Source organism: Phyllostomus hastatus, unplaced genomic scaffold (assembly GCF_019186645.2).
Source record: "Phyllostomus hastatus isolate PE091 unplaced genomic scaffold, TTU_PhHast_1.1 phas_scaffold_501, whole genome shotgun sequence".
Taxonomy (NCBI): domain Eukaryota; kingdom Metazoa; phylum Chordata; class Mammalia; order Chiroptera; family Phyllostomidae; genus Phyllostomus; species Phyllostomus hastatus.
Genome location: NW_025334033.1, coordinates 30,552,321 through 30,566,419, shown reverse-complemented (window position 1 = coordinate 30,566,419; position 14,099 = coordinate 30,552,321). Strand labels below are relative to the sequence as shown.

The 14,099-nt window shown below is 41.9% G+C and overlaps 1 protein-coding gene across 2 annotated transcripts in view; it reads left to right on the top strand.

The window, feature by feature from the left end:
- The window catches only part of AAGAB (alpha and gamma adaptin binding protein), a 47,546-nt gene that overhangs the window by 19,836 nt on the left and 13,611 nt on the right, over positions 1-14,099 (top strand). The window lies entirely within an intron of this gene.

Below are 14,099 nucleotides of genomic sequence, written 5' to 3'. Positions count from 1 at the left end.
GTTAAAATTATTTGGATATATCCGGAACCATAGAATTACATCAGATCTGCAGATTTGTTCAGCTTTAAGTCCCCAGTTGAAGGAAGAACCAAAAGTAATACTTCTAAGAATTTTAAATACGTGTTTAATAGTTAATTCAGTAGGAATTTTGAGTTTGCCTATAATAGGCCTAGCATTGTCTCTGGCTTTGAGATGTACCCCCAATATTAGAAAACATCAACCCCCTCCTTAAGGAGCTCGTAATCTACCTGTGCAAAACTTGCACTTTTTAAATGCTGAAATCATGTGTGGCAACTTGAGATGAGTACGGAATGACTGATACAAGTAGTAGTGCCTACAGGTCAGAGAAGTGGCCTTAGCTGAGTATATAGAGCAGGCTTCAAGGGGAAAGTGGGTCTTGGCAGGGGAGGAAGCACTGCATCAGTAGTAGTGGTTGTATATTCTAGGCAGAGGTGTCCAACCAACCTTCTGACGTCTCTGGCCCACACTGGAAGAAGAAAAGTTGTCTTGGGCCACATATTAAATACATTGTGACATGTAATCACAAAAAAATCTTATCATGTCTTAAGTAAATTTACGATTTTGTGTTGGGCCACATTCATAGCCGTCCTGGGCTGCATGCAGCCTGAACACCCCCTTTAGGGTCACGAGTGGAATCTCACCTAGCAGTTAGAGCTAGCTCAGAAGAGAGAGCCCTGAATTCTAGGCAGGAGAATCTGGGCTTTGTCCTGTAGGAGTTAGTGAGTCACTAGAGATTTTTTAACAAGAGTGATTCAAAGAAATTGGCGTCTTTGAAAGGTTAATATCATGGCGATGTGCAGGTGTTTGGCAGTTGAAGCAAGTGGAGGTAGAGTCTGGAGTCAGGGAGACGAGGCAGCTGTTACAGCGGCTCACAAATGGGGTGTTGGGGCCTGGGCTGATGTGGTGGCCGTGGTCATGGGCTGGAAAGCTCGATCTGGGATGCAGTCTGAAGCAGGTAGGCTAGTTAGTGCACATGGGCTCTCATGTCCGGATCCATTTTATGAGGCTGCAGCGACAAGGGAGCATGAACAGGATGGCTTGGAACAACAGGTATTTATTGTCTCATAGTTCTAGAAGCCAGAGTTCTAAAATCAAGGTGTCAGCAGGGCCATGCTCCCTCTGAAGGTGGTAGGGAAGGGTCTGGTCCAGGTCTCCTCTTGCTTCTGGTAGTTGTTTAGCTTGGGGCAGCATAACTCCAGTCTTCATATGGCATTCTTCCCATGTGCCTGTCTGTGTCCAAATTCTTCATTTTACGAGGACAATAGTCATGTTGAAATAAGGGCCCACCCAACTCCAGTGTGACCTCATCTTAACTAAATACATCTGCAGTGACCCTATTTCCAAATAAAGTCACATTCTAAAGTATTGGGACTTAGAACTTCAACATATAAATTTTCTGGGGATACAGTTCAACCTGTGACATGGTCCTCTAAGAACTGCTGCCAGGGGAGTGTTTTTCTCTCTTGTAGCTCTTGGCTCCGCAGGAAGTGTGCTGTGCTAGGTGGAACACTAGGTGAAACACTACAGACGGGAAGGAGAAGAATCACAGCTTTAGTGAGCCTACCGCCTCTTCACTGAGATAAAGGGTTGAGTGGCAGGTCAGTTTTATAGAAGTAAAACATTTCATCTCAATTTTTGGTCAACACTTGAGTGTTAAGTGTGACTGGGGTCACACTTCGGCTTGCCTGGGATCTTATCTAACCCGTGTCATCATTGGAGAAGCTCCTTCTGGCATAGTCAGGTGCTCCCTCCGCCCCTTTTCTTCCCCTCTCTCCTTCCTGCTTTATTCTTTCTAGGGGGGATCTAATGTGTCAGTTGCATTAAATTGCAAAGATATGAAATTATTTTTATTGTGGCGGCATTCCAAATAAGGCCCTGATAGATCTAGAAAAAAATACGGAGATTTTAGCCTCTGATGTCATCTCCCTGTTTAAAAAAAAACCCTCAAATTGAGGCTTGGTCCTGTTTATTCATTCATTCAGCAAATCCTCATTGAGCATTTATCATAGTGAGGCATTGCTGTAGACTATATCTTCACTATAAAAATATGTTTAAGTTATGGAACATAAACTGGATCAATTTGGAATAAAATTATATTCAGTGGTGCTTATTATATTTATGAGAAGTATTTTCAGAAAAGCTTATTTGGCATCAAGCACGTTTTGAAACATCTCCCCCTTCCCCAAGTTCATCTATTAAGGAAGTACTTGCCTTATAACATACACTTGTGTCTATAAATTTAGAAGCTTGTATTGAACACACTTTATTACTTTGGAGTTATGGTGAAAGGTATTTTCTACAAAGAAGCCATTCTGCTTAGACACTAAATGATATTCTTAAGAGACCTGCCAAGCAATGAGGCACACTGGAATTTTCATGGTTCTTTTCCCTGAAGTATCTTTGCTTTCTTTCTTTCTTGACAGTATTGGTACGTTGGTTTGCCATTAACCAAACACCAAAATATTGCCATTAGCTTAATTCTTTGTTTGAGAAGATCCTAGCCAGTGTGGTGAGAAGGAAGGAAACTTAACTCTCTTTGCTCTAGGAGGAGTCTTAGATAATAAGGATGTACAGTGACATTTGGATACAGCCTAGGTCCTAGGACGAGTGAAGGACATACTTGAAAAGTCCCACACCTTAGAGCAGAGACAAAGCTCTGTGCAAATACATGGTGGGGCATGTACTCCTCCAGGGCAGCCTGCCTCCTGAGGGCCTGGTGAGCTGCCCTTTCCTCTCAGCAGGCTTTTCTTGAATGAGGCTGCCAGCAGGTACGCAGACTGGCTTATTTGTTTTGAGGGCAATGCCTCATTATGATAAATGCTCAACGAGGATTTGCTGGATGAATGAATAAACAGGACCAAGCCTCCATCTTCTTTACTTCTTTCTCTCTTTCATTTCCGTCCCCTTGTTTTCCCTCTCCTTTTATTTTTCTCTTACTTTTTAAAATTGTGATTAAATATGCATAGGATAAAATTTACCATTTTAACCATTTTTAAGTGAACAGTTCAGAAGCATTAAGTACATGAACCTCAAATACATGCTAGTGAAAAAAGCCTGACATGAAGGCCAGCTGTTTTACGATTTCAGTTATATGACATGTCCAGAATAGTTAAATTCATAGAGATCGAAAGTAGATTAGTGGTTCCAAGGGCTTGGGAGGAGGGGTTACTCACAGGTGCAGAGTTTCTCTCTGGGGTGATTAGAATGTTCTGGTGTAAGATAGTGATGACGGTTGCACAACTTTGTGAATATTCTAAAACCAACTGATCTTCACATGTTTAAAAACGTGAACGTTATGATATGTGAACATCTCAGTAAGAAAGAAGGAGGGAGAAAAGAAAGTGAGGGAGGAAGGAAGGACCACTGATGAAGGACCACAAGAGGGTGGTGGTGGCAGAAGGAAGTGAGGTGGTAATCACACTAATAGCAGCTGCTTACGTACACACTGTATCTTACTTAATCACAGTATTCATACGAGTTAAGCTTAAAGAGGTCAAGTAATTTTCCTAAGGTCATGTGAGTTCATCAGTTCTCAAACTTGTTTGCACACGGGAATCACCTAGGGAACGTTAAAAAGTACTGATGCCTGACTCTCACTGCCAGAGATCCTGAGTTAATTATCCCCAGATAATTATAACATGCAGCATAGTTTGAGCACTACTAATATTAGCTGTTAACTATTGAAGCCCTGATTTGCATTTAGACCTTTATAATTTTGAAGTCTTATGCATTTAGTTACTGTATCACATACCTTATAAATTGCTATGTTGTAAAGAAACTTCTCTTTTATTGCTGTTTCTCTAAAGAATTGAATGATAGTTCCCAGTTTCAACACTGCTGCTCAGCTGTGCGACCTCAGGCAGATCTCAGTCTGTTCAGCTCTATTTACTTATTTAAAAATTAAATTTATTGAGGTAACATTGGTTAGTAACGTAACATTCAGGTGTACAGCATTATAATTTCACATATGTATACTCTATCACATGTCCACCACCTGAAGTCTAGTTTCTTTACCATTTATTTGACCCTTTACCCAGTCACCCCCTTCCCTGCCCCCTTTCTCTTTGGTGACCACCATTCTGCTGTCTCTATGAATTTCTTTTTGTTTGTTTTGTTTGCTACTTTTTGTTTTATATTCCACATATGAGTGAAATCATATGGTTTTTGTCCTTTTTGTCTGACTTATTTTGCTTAGCATTATACTTTCAAGATCAATCTGTGTCACAGATGGCAGTATTTCATCTTCTTTATGGCTGAATAGTATTCCCCGTGTGTGTGTGTGTCTGTGTATACACACTCCACATTTCTTTAATCGTCCATGAGGTTGATCTCCATCGTTGGCTTCCGGCTCTGGCTGCACATTCAAATCACCTTGGACGCCATGACAACTTAGGCTGCCTGGGCCTCACCCAGACCGTCTGTCTCAGGTGGGAGGGGCTGCTGCAGTGTTTTTTAAGTGCCTCAGGAATTCAAATACGCAAGCCCTGTTGAGAACCACTGACTTAAGTGATAGTTATCTAGTTCTAACTTGTAAGTCTGCGTAATCCATGGGAGTAAACTAGGCATTTTGAAAGCTGCATTAGTTCTCTGACTGGCTTGCTTTCTTCCCGTCCTAAATCGGGTCGTATTCACAGGTCGCTCCTGACGTGACAAAGCCGGAGAAGGGAGACAGGACTGTGTCCAGTGTAGAGCTGCCCAGAGGCAAAGGGGGAAATAGTAGGCTCTGCTTTCCACACTTCCTTGGACTTATTCTGGTTCGGGCTGTGTCATGACAAGGTCACCAGTGCTTGTGTTAAACAGGCTTCCTTGAGATCTGAAAGAAGTAATACAGCCTTTTTAAGTAGCTAAATTGCCAAAGAACATCCTTGAGACTCTGGGCCACTTGAGTTTTTCTTCTGTCAACCTCCAATCTCCCTGTGGTCCACAATTTAAGATCTAGTTTCAAGCATTCATTCATTCAAAAAAATATTTATTGAGCACTTACTGTGTGCCAGGCATTGGTCTGTGTGCTTAGGACACATCCATGTACAAAAAGAATAAAAGGACATTTTGTCCTTGGAGCTTTCATTTTGGTGGACGGCAGTAGCAAATAGACAATACAAGTAATTGGTCTGTTAGAAGATAAGTGGTATGGAAAAAATAATAAAACAGGGTTGGGGTATTGAGATTTCCTGATAGATTGCGGTATTAAATAGGGTGGTCAAGGTAGGTCTTCTTGAGGCCTTGAGATCTGAGGAAGGAGATGAGGTATTTCACCAGGTCGGTATCTGGGAGAGGAGCACATCAGGGGCAGGGGATAGCCACAGCAAAGGCTCCAAGGGGAGAGCATGCCTGATTTGTTTGGAGGGTATCAAGCAGCACACTGTGCCTGAGGAGAGCAGAGCAGAGAGAATGGAAGACCGTATCACTCTGGGGTTTGAGAGCCATCATAGTGACTTTTGCATTTACTCAGAGTCAGTTGAGGAGCTGTTGCAGGGCTTTGTGTAGGAGAGTGATGTGATCTGACTCTGGTTGCTCTGTGGATAATAGCTGGTGGAGGCGAGGAAGACCCAAGAAGATCTCTTAGGAGGCTCTTGGAATATCCCACATGAGAGAGAGTGGTGGCTCAGATCAGAATTGTAGCAATGGGAGCTTGAGCAAAGGCTAAGTTATGGCTATAGTTTGAGGTACAGGCAGTGCGATTTCATGACATGCTTTGGATGTAAGGTATGAAAGAGAACAGTCAAGGAGGACTCCAGGATTTGGGCCTGAGAAATTTGGAGGATAGTTTGCCATCAACTGCAGTGAGGAAGCTACAGATGAAGCAGACTCTGAGGACCAAGATGCCAAATCAGTAATTCCATTTTGAATATGTTAACTCTTTGACCATGTCTACTAGACTTCCAAATGGAGGTGTCAGGTAGCCATCTGGTAGTAGTAGTATGGAGTTTGGCATATGCATGGCATTCAAAATCTTGAGCCTGAATGAGATCACCAAGGGAGGGAGTAGTAGATAAAAAGGACCAGGGACTCAGCCCCAGCACATTTCAACATCAAGAGGACAGGGACAGGAGCAGGAGCCAGCAAAAGAGAAGGAATGATCAGTGAAGTAGGAAAACCGAGAGTATAGAGTTCTAGAAGCGAGAGGGGAATGTTGGCAAGGTTAAAGGAGTGGTCAGCTCTGCCAGATGCTGGAAATAGGTTAAGTAACATGAAAACTGAGAATTGACCTTTGAATTTAGCAAAGTGGAGGTTGTTAGTGACCTTGAAGAGAACAGTTTTGGTGAAGCAGGTTTAAGAGATTGAGGGGATAAAAATAGCAGGAGATGGTGACTACTCTTCTGAAAAATTTTGTATGAAAAATGAGCAAAGAAATAGTTGGGAGCTAGTAAGAAGAGCGTGCTTGAGTTTTATTATTATCATTTTTTAGATGAGAACAAGAGCAGCATGTTTGTAGGCTGCAGAGAAGGAACCAGCAGAGAACAAATCGGATGAAGGAGGACAGAGGGAGAGTTGATGGAGTGATGTCCTTGAGTAGGTGAGGCGGGGTGGGCTCTCCCAGTGGAGGGATTCCCTTTGGGTAGGAGGAAAGTAAATCTGTGGATGGAGGTGGAAAGAGAGGGAGTATATGGATACAAATGTTGCAGAGTGGAGAGAGGTGGCGTGGAAATCTGGGCAAGTTTCTTTTGCTTCAATTTTCTCAATGAAGTTAGGGAGCCACATTATCAACTGAGAGGACAGAAGGAGGAGGTAGTGTTAGGATTTAAAGAAAGAGAAAATGTGAGTCATCTAGGAGAGTGAGAGAGTAGATGAACCTAGGGATGTAAATAAAATGTGATTGCCAGACAGTATAAATGGACCCACTTGAAATTTGGTGTCATAAAGTTAAAGTGAAGCATGGCAACAACTTGGGGGGGGGGGGGGTGTGTTTTCCCCAGCAACATTAAGCTGTATGGGCGTAGGCGTGGAGTAATCAGTTGTGCTTTTACCAAGCAAGGATATCACAGCAAGAGAGAGGCGAGGCGAGGGATTAGATAGTGAACATAAGAGAGTAATCATAATGACTGGTGATGGTATTAAGCTGGATTAGAAAGGGAGAGAGAAAATCAGTGGGGAGAGGTTCAGTGAAAAGGTATTCATTTCGAGGTCCCAGTGGGGTTGAAGGATCGTTGGGTTGTGGTACTGCAGAGGGAGAGTGAGCTGGAGAGATAGGTGGTGGTCAGAGTGTAGAATGCATGAAATTCAGATTCTGGAGGGGTTGTAGTTATTGGTGATAATGGGTCTTATGATCAAGGGGATGGGAAGAATGGAGATTATCTAATGTAATAAGTTGGGAAAAACCAGAGCTCAGAAGGGATTTAATTTGAATCTCTAGTTAGGGTATGAATAGGGTAAATACGGACTTGATTTCCCAAATCCTAGACTGCTATAATTTAGAGACATTTCCTAAAGCTTCAAATGGTTTACTAATTATAAATAAAATGAAAGCATATTGAATCCAGCAGGAGGTAATTCATGGAATACATTACACTAAAAAAGATGGTCCAGGCAGAAAATAGATACGGTTCACAAAGGGGCTACAGCAGTTCTCACGAATGGCACTTACACCTAATTGAAGTTAGGAAGGTATGTGGCCTAAACTTCTAAGTCTTACCTTGGAGAGCAGTTATGTTTTTCTTCCCAATATTTTTCTATGCATTGTTTCTCTATTCAGTCTTGTACTGGCTGGTCCGACTCAGATTACATGGTCTTGACTTTTATAGAACGTAATAAGGGACATTGTTTTGTTTGGTGTGCTAGTATATGTGAATCGGCCAGCTGGAGGCCTCTAGAAAGTAGACTCTCCACGCGCGCATCTGGTGTGACGTCTTTCTCTTACAGACGGGAAAATGAGGCCTCAGGAAGGAGAGGTCACTTGCCTATACTCACGCAGTGAGTTTGGTAGCTAAGGTGGGATGAGAGGGCAGATGGCCATCCTGACCAGGAGTGTTTTGTGTTTTTCCACTACAGTCTGTTGACTTATGTGATTGGCTGGTTAGAGAAATGAGCACAGAGCAGTTAAATAATTTGCCCAGGCTGCATGGGAAGTTACTGAGTTCATTTCCTATGGAATCCCCATCAGTGTAGGTGTTCTGGCAGGAAGAAGATTTTAATGAGACAGCCTAGAAGTAATGATCATATCTGAGATTTTGGACTTTTTTGTATATGACATTTTAAAAAACTGACATGGTTTTGATACTAATTCTATCCCATTATTTTGCATTTAATCCAAAGTACAGATAAGGCTTCTGGATAGTTAATGTAGTAAAATATGTATATTACTTGTGTGTGAAAGATAGTATATTTTAAATTGTTTTAATCTAGAGTCGTGACAGATTATTCTCTGCAGTTTAAGTGAAGATTCTTATTTGTACATAGTAGGTACTCAGTTAGTATGTTTTTATTACTGAATTTCACATCGTAAAAGCAAACATTATAGTACTACAGTTGTAGGCAAATTATTCTAGAAAGAGATTTATAAATCTTCTTGATATGGGGATATAACTTTTGGGTTAACTTATAATAATCTAGTTTTATATGTTTTGCTTTATCAATGTCTTTATTTTATAAGCTAAAGCATGCATTCTTAATGGGGCATTATTGCCCCCCAAAGGGGTGACAATTGGGGGGATTCTATTGGGGGGAAGAAAAAATATTACTCTTTATGCATAAAGCACAGACATACATATAACATATAAACATATATACAGTATATCTGTGGTATTAATGTTTTAGTGGGGAGGGCATGTCGTAATTAGGGAAAAAATGTCTAAAAAGGTCCAAAGGAGGGTGTGGGTCTCCAGTTTCTGGTGGAGAGCTCCTATTACAATATGATAAACTAGTATTTGGTTTTTGTCCTGGTTCCTAAAACAGTTCCGGAGTGATGAAGGTGAAAGGTGTGTCTTTTGTTATTCAGTGACAAGCCCCTTTTAAGCATACCTGAGTTGACATTAGTGAAGTAACTTCTGGAATGCCCGTGAGGATGGTTGCTGGCTGCTGGGGGTTGACACTTTCGTCCAGTGCCCTGATCTCCTGGGTGGGGAGAAGGGCTGGAGGTTGAGTTAGTCACCAAGGTGATTAATTCTGCCTACATGATGGAACCTCCATAAAACCCTATGCAATGGGGTTTGGAGAGTTTCCAGGTTGGTGAACACACCGAGGTGCTGGGAGGGTGACATGCCCCAATACCTTGCTCTGTGCATCGCCTAACATCTGGCTGTTTGTTGCTGAGTTGTGTTTTTTTACAATACATTACTAATCTAATAAGTAAATTTCCTGAGTTCTGTGAGCCATTTTAGCAAATAATTGACCTTGAGAAAGGGGTTGTGGGAAAGCCCAATTTATAACCAGTTGGTCAGAAGTGCAGGAGAGAACCTGATACTTGCAATTGGTGTCTCAAATGGGGTGGGGAGGGGGTGAGCCCTTAATCTGGGGAGCCTATGCTAACTCTGTGACGGAATTGTGTTAAACTGTAGGAAACCCAAATGGTGTCCTCCAAGAACCGGAGAATTGCTTGGTGTGGAAAAACCCACCATCTGGTGTCAGAAATGTTGGTTATGAGTAGGGAAGGAAACGCAAGTTTTCCTTTAGGGGCCTCGATGAAAATGGTTGAGAAACACTGGATCTGGTTGTATATACTAAGCTCCGCCTTGGAGGAAATCCCCAGATATCTTTATATTCATTGTAAAGGTCAAACTTCTAGGGAAGTCGGAGTTTCCACTATATGCGTTCAAGACATAGCTTCAAAAGGGTCCAGGAAATGAAGTAGTCGGGGCCTTTACAATTGGTCTGTGCATTTTTGATATCTCTATCCTCATCAATTGGCTCACTGTATATAACCTTTCCTATGCTGTCTTGCCTTGCATTTCCTAGACCTGAAACTCGGGCTGTGGCTCAAGAAAAGGGAGGTGGAGAAAAACTCATCTGCCTACTTGAGTCACCCTTAGCCGCTGTCAGAGCTGGGCTTGTGGCTGTGGAGACCTACTTTTTGGGGCTGTCTTGTATGAAAGGAGAAACTGTGGGTCAGTGCTTTATGCCAAGTGTGACGGATTTAAAGGTTGATTCTTCCACACTTGGTCTGCAGTGAGATTGCCTTCTCTCTCCACGCATCTGGTGCATCAGAAAGCCTAGCTGGTGGGTATTTGTTGTCATTACGTGGTTCAGGCATCATGCTCAGTACTGTGCCTTGAACTCAGGAGGCACTGGGTAAATAAGACTTGGTTTCAAGGGCAAAGAAAAGCAGATGGTTAGTAGATGCCCGATGTGTTGTTTTGTTTTGCGAACAGAGCTGTCACTTTCACATAGGAGGGTAGTGTTGTACACAGCATCCTTGTTTATAAAGTGTCGGTTTACCCCACGAACCACTTGCTGGACTCTGTCCCTTGAGCACTGATGAGGGCCATGGGGGGCTTAGACTTTCCTCATGCCTCTTGGGTGTTCAGTGGGTCTTTTCCAAAAAGCACCACCGAGTGAAGGGCAAGGAAGGGAAATTCTGTGATATTTTATTGTTTCTAATCAGTGAAGGAGGGATTAGACTAAACAAATATTACAGAGTTGTGACTTTGGTTTCCCAGCAGTAAACAATAATTGTAGAGTTTGAATTTCAAAGCCCTGAGAGTGTTTATATCTATTGTAGCTTAATCTCCAGTGATGCAGGTGGGTAAGGATTAAGTGGAATTTTTATGGTAGAAACAGTTCTTTCATATGATAGTTTTCTGTTTTCCCATTATAAATGAAAAGAATTATTCATCTCTTAATGTATGTTCCCCTGAATTTACTTGGTAACAAGATACCAGGGCGGAAATCACAGATTCCAGTTTAGGGAATCGTTTGCAACCGATACACAGAGCAGTGGCAAGAAACGAGTACCAACAACACGATACCGATCTGACTGCCTGATACCTGGGCTGCCCTCCCAGGAGAATAGAGGTTAGTGCCTGTAATATAGTGCCCATAATTTAAAAAAGAGAGTATGAAAATGATTAAATAAAGTTTTGAATTTTTTTAAGAGAGGGAGGGAGGGAAAAAGAAAGGGAAAGGAACACTGACCGGTTGCCTTTTGCATGCGCCCCAACCAGGGACCAAACCCACAACCCAGGCATGTGCCCTGACCTGGAATCAAACTGGTGACCTTTCTCTTTGTAGAACGATGCCCAGCTACACCAGTCAGGGCTAAAAATTTGAGTTTATTTTTGCAGAAAATAAAACATCAAGTTAGTGAGAGGAAGAATGGTTACTGAAGAGGGTTTTAGTGGGGTCTGTCTCTTCCTAGATGATCAAATAAGTAAGATATACACTGATTTCTGTGTGTGTGTAGAAGGCATAATTTGGTGCAGGTGATTGTGTTATAAAAAAGGAGGAAGAGGGAACTGTGAAAAATTAGAGAAGCTGGAAGGGAATAAATGTGTGAGTAAAATGGGGAGACTTTGTTTTAAGAAACAGTGCCCTAAATTGTCTGTAAGCAAATGAATGGTAGGAAATTTCTTCAGATTAGTCACCATGGAGGTCCTCACAGGCTACTGTCTGCATCTACCTTGCAAAACGTTTTTGGTAGTCTTGCTTTGGAATTATTTTTAGAGCTAGTTACCAGCCACACATGAGAAAAATCATTTTCTTCCTGGGGAAGTCCTGTTTCATTGCTCTCATTATTCCCCTCACTTGGTTCTGAGCGATATTTCGATTTGATTGTAAACATTCCTTTGAGGGTTTTCAGGAGTGTGCTTCAGGCTCTGTAGATTGGACCTAACAATGGGAGCAGTATTGGAATTAGTGTAAAGCTTTCCTTTACAAGGCCTTTGGAAAAGACAGCACTCACTTTGATGTTGAGTTCACTTTATTAAGTATTGGGGCACATGTGTACATAGAGAAAAAGACCAGGAGGACGTACACCGAAGTATTAATTGGCATCTTTGGTGATTTAATTTTCTTCTCCATACTTTCTTCTATTTTCCATATTTTCCATATTTTCCACAATGAGCACATCTTTTACAATCAGGAAACATTGTCTGATTACTTTCTGCTCAGGTTTGTTATGTGTTCAGGGGAGGGCGGTGGCAGCGGCCGACCTGGTGAGCGGGTGGCAAGGAAGACCCCTGATCCGCTTTTCCTGAATCCAGAGCCAGAGCCAGAGCCAGAGCCAGAGCCAGAGCCAGAGCCGGCCGCAGTGCTCACGCCTGTTTCTCCAAACAAGTGCTGTTTTTAACAATGTACTTCAAAGTTTTGCCCCTTTCAAGCAATAGTTAGTAAAAGAGGATACATTGGTTCTACTTTTATTTCAAGAACATTTTAATTTATCAAGCAGAAGTGGAAAGTGATATAAAAGTGTAGGTTTATTTCCTTAATGCTGGTGAATCATTTCTGATGAAGTACTGCTTAAAGTAATTTTCTATGTAAATAGTATGGTGTGATTTTAAAAATACAATTCAAAAATAGGTACAGTTTCTCTGTGTGGGTATCTTAGCTGTGGTTGTGGTAAGTTCGGTCACGTTTATCACGTGGGTGAAAAAGAAAATTTGTGGGGAGAGAAAGAGGATGTAAAGAGATCTTAAAACATGGGGAACACTTGAACTTATGATGATGCCAAGTAATTGTGGCTTTAAGGAAATAAAAACTGAAATATGAACAGAAAATATATAACAGGTCATCTAAGGTATTTCGGGGGCTATGCTCATAGAAATTCTTAATACTGTGAGCAGCATATATAAGTTTGAAGTAAAAACTTCTCTGTTTAGCTGATGCTTGCCGCCTCTGTCCTCTGAGGCTGTCCGTGGATATTTCGGCATCTGTGCTGTACTCTTAGCATTGTGCCGGGAGCCGTGGGAGGCAGGAGAACCCTTAGCTGTTGTCTGTGTTTGCAGGGAGTTTATGGCACAGTTAAGGATGGCAGATAGATTTCAGACAGGTATCTATACCGGCATTTCTCTCAAGGCCCAACTGAATAGTACGGACGAACAAGTGGCCCCGAGGGAGAGGCCACTGTCAGGTAGAGTCCGCTAGAGAGACCTTCCAGATTAGGGGGAGGATATTTATAATGTTGACAGGAGGTGAGGTAGACTCTCTTAAATGTTTTTACTCTCTTTTTTCATGGAAAATATTTTCAAGAAATGACTTAAAAACTGAGAATTTTAGCCAAAAATGTCCTGGCGTCATTAGTAGATCTGTATCAGTGTTCTCAGATTGGAGGTAATTTTGCGTCTCTCCCACCCCCAACTCTGGGGACATTTGACAGTGCAATAGGCACTTGGTGGCTACAAGGGGAGGTTCACAGGACTGTGTCTGCCACTGCTGTGCACACACAACAAAGCCTCAAGTGTCAGTAGTGCTGAGGTGGAGAAACCCTTGTCCACGAGTACTCGAAGGACAGTAAAGGGACAGTGAGTCCTGACCACCTGGGCTGCCACTAGTTTTATGTGACCTGTGCCTCCTGGAGTTATGGGACTGGGCTGATATTAGATCATGAGAAACGTTAAAGTGGTACGTGATTCAGTCCTAAGCTTAGTTCATTTGGAATCACTCTAAACCAGGAATATAATAAAACACAGGTGGCAAACACAAGGCCTGCAGGCTGAATCCGGCCCTCCACCTTGTTTGATCCAGCAGCAGCACCGAGCTCCTTGCCCCTAGTTAAGGAGTAGTTATATTTATACAGTCCTAAAATTATATTTGGCCCTTTGAAGGCAACCACGAGGCTGATGTGGCCCCTGGTAAAAATGAATTTGACACCCCTGTAGTAAAAGATTACTGGTAAAAGAGAACTATATGTGTATAAAAGACATTTTTTTTTTTTGCGTTTGACCCAAGTTTGTGTCATATACAATATTTGTATGTTAAGCATTGACTGTCTCAACTTTTGTTCTTTACCTGTTACCTCTGGGCTTAATGGAAAGAGTTAGGAATTTAAAATCAGAGAGATCTGGATTTCATGTTCAGGTTCTAGTTATGTGACCTTGGACAAGTTATTTATCTCTCAGTTATAGTTTACTCTGTGAAAAAGAATAATAAAATAAATCCTCTGTGAAACTAAAGGAGGTACATGTTAGTTTCTATTTGTGTGTATGTGT